General features: G+C 39.4%; 1 long non-coding RNA gene across 1 annotated transcript; it reads left to right on the forward strand.

The window, feature by feature from the left end:
* The first annotated feature begins 2333 nt into the window (after positions 1 to 2333).
* On the forward strand, positions 2334 to 2848 carry LOC127115604 (uncharacterized). The gene is made up of 2 exons (XR_007800801.1): positions 2334 to 2648; positions 2758 to 2848. It is a non-coding gene; the product is annotated as an uncharacterized LOC127115604 (long non-coding RNA).
* The last annotated feature ends 2195 nt before the right edge of the window (positions 2849 to 5043 follow it).

Genomic DNA, 5043 nt, shown 5'->3' on the forward strand with positions numbered 1-5043 from the left:
ATCTTGGGTTCGGGAGTCGATTATGCGAAGGGAAGGTATTAGCACCCCTACGCATCCGTAGTACTCTACGGGATCCACTCTTGTTGTTTCTTGTCTAAAAGGGTGTGTGTTTATCTAATGTACTATTTACTAAAAGGGTTAAGAGAAAAATGACTCGCACAGATATCGCATCCATTGCATACGTATCTCATCTGAATATGAGAATCAGAGTCTTCGTAGCTCGGCTACCTATGGGTTAAAGAGATGTGTGCTCGCTAAGACATCGCGTCTTATGCCTACATATCTCATCGGGAATGAGAATCAGAGCATAATGTAGTTCGGCTAACTACGGGAACAAGGGTCTCGATTGCAACTAGGGCAAGAGAAAAAGAAAGTCTCGATCGCAACGAGGGCGAGAGAAAGGATCGCAACGAGGGCGAAAGCAAACAAGGATTAGTTGTTAGTTGTTAGTCAAACTCGGCAAGACATCGCATCTTGTGCCTACGTATCTCATCTGAACATGAGAATCAGAGTTGTCGTAGTTCGGCTACCTAGGGCTTGCCATCTGAATATGGACTTACAAAAGGAGGACACCAGTTGTGTCAAAGGAGAGTGGGCAATGTGTTCACGTCCTAGCAGTAGGTGTCGCAACTCGCTGAATCGAGTCTTAGGCAGTTACCTCTTTGCAATAGAACGAACTACATGCCACAAGATCGGAGACGCTCGGAAAGGTCTAGAAGTGGGGAAGCTCTGCCCTAGAGTTGTCATGCAATATGTACTTAAGTGTTAGGATTTACAAATCTACACTCGGAAAAGCGTCATCTATCTCTACTCAACAGTCATGGCCAAACATCGTTTTGTATCTCTTATGACAATACAATTTTCATTTTTACAGGTTTTTGATTGGTCGCACGGCGGCGAGGAAAAAAGAGTTTGATTGGTTGGATGTGCTTTGAGTGATGGCGAGAACCAGGATTGGCGAGATATACATCTCGAATCCTAGCCTCAGGAGTGCATGGTATACACCATGTTCCATTTCCATCTTTATTTGCAAAAGTGTTTAATAGAGAATTAAGTGTTTTGAATTTGATTGAGAAAGGGTTTGGAGAAACCGCATTGACAATTTTAGGCGATGGCGAGAGTTAAGATTGGCGAGGCATACGTCTCGAATCTTAACCTCAGGAGTGCATGGTATACACCATGTTCCATTTCCACCTTTATTGAAAAAGTGTTAAATAAGAATTAGGTATTTTGAGTTTTTGTTGTGAAAATGACTTGACCTAGATCAAGTATTGATGGACGTTTGAGAAAGATTTGAATGGGTGTTTGATAGAGCAAAGTGGGTAAATTGGATGATGGCGAGAGCTAGGATTGGCGAGATATACATCTCGAATCCTAGTCTCAGGAGTGCGTGGTATACACCACGTTCCACTTCCATCTTTATTGAAAATGTCTTAATTATGAATTAATATTTTTTGAGTTTTTATTAGAAAAAATGGCTTGACGTTGAATCAAGCGTTTGATGAAAGTTTGAAAGAAATGGAATAGAATAGGAGGCAGAAATGAATTGATTTGTTTATTGAGAAAACACTCGACGTTGGATCGAGTCTTATTTTTTTATCTTTTGGAAATGGTTGATTTTATTCTTGTGTTAGTAGCTAACTAAACATTCAAGCAAATAAAGAAATGAAAAGCAGTAAAATTATTACACATCGGGGGAGTGGGGTACATTTTGTCAAATGGGGATTCAAAGTATTGGAATAATTAAATCGGGCCCAAACAACAGATAATGCAATGTATGAGTGTAAGTGCAAGGGACATGTCTCATTGTAAGAAGGCCCAAGAGTAAGCCATGTGAGGTTGGTGGCGATGCTTAAAAAGCAATCGACTTACAAGGGTGTGAAAATGGGCTCGATATTAAATCGAGAAAAATATGATTTTTATAAGTTTAAAAATGGTTTTGAATGAATGATGAAATTAAAAGAAAACAAATTTGCATTATTAACAAATGAAACTATGAGTGTAATAAAGGCATAAACATAAAAAGAAATGAAAATGCTAAAAGAAAATAAAATAGCTAAAAGAAATAAAATGCCAAAAAAATGCTAGACATGAGTATTGAACCCACCCCACTCAAGACTATGATACTACCCTTCTCCACCAGACCACTCATGACTAGTTGCTATTCACAGTGCTAAATTAGATATATAAACTAAGATAGAATAAAAATTAGAATTAAAATAAAAAATAAAAAAACTAACAATAAAAAAAAAGAAATACTAGACATATTAAACATTTTTTTATGGTTTTTGCTTATCTTTGTTTAAAATAAATTAAAAAAAAAAGAAAAAAAAAGAAAAAAAGAAATGGAAACAAAGAAACAGACCCTCGTCTTCGTTCTTTCCCCAAACGCGTATCCGCTCTCAATCTCTCTTCTCTCAATCTCTCGACGCTCCTCACCGCTACCCACGGACTCTCTCACGTTTCTTTCAACCCCTCAACGAATCTCTCTCGCATTCGACCTCAAGCTCCTCTCACGTCCTCAACCACATTCCCAAATGCACAATACCCACAGCTTTAAAGGAACCTGAAGTTTACCTCCGGTGGCGATTTGGTAGTGACGATGAATGATGAAGCCAAAACTTCGCTCTTTCGCCTCTCTGATACAGGTATCTTTCGGTTTTGGGATTTTAGGTTTTTTTCGAGATTTTCCGCCTCCAAGTTTTTCGCCTCCCAATCTTTTTTGTTACTGATTTGCCCTCTCTATTTATCTTCCAGCTTAGGGTTTCGAATTGGTCCCTTCTTCCAAAAGAGTAACTCTGTAACCTCCTTTCTGATGTGCTCAGTTTAGATTAGCTTTTTTGATGCTTGGATTTCGGAACGGTAATCTGAACCTACATACTTTCTTCTTCATTTTTGTCTCTATGCCAAATTGGGATATTTTTCGAATCTTTACTGCCTTGGCTAATTAACTTGTGTTTTTTTGTTTTACCGCAGTAAAAAAAAATGGAGCATTCTTGGACATAGGAAATTGGCTGTTCAGCAATGCTGGCTGCTTTAACACATGCATCTTGGACATTCTAGGCCAGTTGCAGCAGACTTGTGGTATGCTGTCATCTAAAACTTGGAATGCATTTGTCTGTTTGTGCGCCATAGCTGAACCAAGGTAGAGTTTCTATTGCTCAAGATTGATGTTGGCTTGAAACAGGGCAATGGTATCTAGCAGGTTTTGGGTAAAACTAATGTGGCTTCCATTCATGTTTCCTGTCTGTTGCAGGGCCAATGGTGGGTTTGTCATGGTCTTTTGTTGGTTCAAGCATAGAGCCTTAGCCTTATAGTGTGGTGCACTGTGAGCAAGGAATGAGCATACTCTTGTGGTGGTGCTGCAGTTGATGTTAGGTTAGTTGATTGGGAGTTGGTCTCATGATGCTTGTTGTTCACCCTGGGTCATGTTGTATGAATGGTCAGCTATTGCTAATGGATTTTGAGTTGCCTTGACCGAGTTAGGTATGTGACTTCTAGGTATCTCTGCTGGTCTTGTTGTACAGGCTTGATAGGCATCATGCAAGTGTTTCTGTTTGATGTTTTGGGGACTGGTTCAGGGTCATGATGCCACTAACTTGCATTTGGCTTCACTACATGATTATTGTCCATTGTTGCCCACCTGCTTGTTGCCTTAATGAACTAGTTTTTGAAGCTTACATGTAGGATTATGCAGGGTCTGCTACTTGCTAGGTCTGATGCTGCAGGAACATGGCAGGTATTATTCGCATATGTGCGACTGTGCTCATTCTGCATTAGGCCTCAATGGTGTAACCAGATTGATGTTCCTTGCTCTCTATGTTGCTCAATTCTGCAACACATCTTGCTCATGTATCCAACCTTGGTCTATTTTTTCTCACTTTATCTTGGTTTTAAGCCCTGTTGGATTAACTAGCTTTTGGCCTAATGAAGGTTGGTTCTTTTGCAGACAAAGTGTTGGTTGTGCTGGTTTCGGTTTACATTATATGCATAGCTAATTCAAACCATGTCTTGGCATGCTTCATGGAAGAAAAAGGATGTCCTTTCATAGCAGGTTTTGGTTTGGTCATTGACAGCACTTGTGGTTTTAATTCAAGGCACGTTGGAAAAATTTCAAGGCTTGACTTTTATGTTGCTGGAACTTTGTTTGTGCAAGTTGGGTATTACAGCAGTTGGTGCAGCAAGGCAAATGCAGTAGGAGGCAAGAAACTCCAAAGTTTAAGGCATGACCAAATTGGCATTAAAGTGAAGAAACCAAATCCACAAGGTAAAATCAAGGCCAACATGGACATGAAGCATGGAATGAGGATTAGGGTCATGATGGAAGACTCTCAATGACAGTGTTAAGCACATAAAATCCTTGTTCAGAAGTGCTTGAAGATTGTATCAGTGTGTCAAATATGCCAAGTACTTTGGTCAATTTATCCCCTTGGCTGATCTCATTTGGTGCCTTTTGAAGGAAAGCCTGAAGTAGACGCACAAGGGCAGGAACATTTGAGGCTCTTTTCCAAGAGTCGGGTGACAAAAGAATCTCAAATATCTGCATGTAAATTGGTGGGATGGGTGGTCTGTTTAACTCAACAAGCAGCGCAAGCAACTGAAATGTGTATGGGAAAAACTCACTTACATCATTGGACAATATTATTTCAAGCCTAGGAAAAAGGCTTGTTTCAAAAACAGACACAAGAGATGGGTCCCTCTCAGAGGCTCGCTTCACAAGAATGGCTACTGACTCAAAGAGATAATGATTGAAGATAGGATTTTAGGATGCAAAGAGGTTGCGTTGACTTTGGTCAAAGTTGACCAAAGTCAACAATTGGTCAAAGTTCATTTTCTTTGTATTTTTCTTGTAAATGGAATTCAATGGACAATTATGGGTGAATTTAGGGTTTAATGAATTTGGGTTGACTTTGGTCAAAGTTGACCAAAAAGTCAACTGTTGACCAAAGTCAACAGTTGGTCAAAAACGCCAAATTTTGTATTTTCTTGTATGGACTCATATGTATTGGTTTAAAATGGCATGAAATGGATTGAAATGGTTTG

This window comes from Lathyrus oleraceus, chromosome 1 (genome assembly GCF_024323335.1).
Source record: "Lathyrus oleraceus cultivar Zhongwan6 chromosome 1, CAAS_Psat_ZW6_1.0, whole genome shotgun sequence".
NCBI classification, from domain to species: Eukaryota; Viridiplantae; Streptophyta; class Magnoliopsida; order Fabales; family Fabaceae; genus Lathyrus; species Lathyrus oleraceus.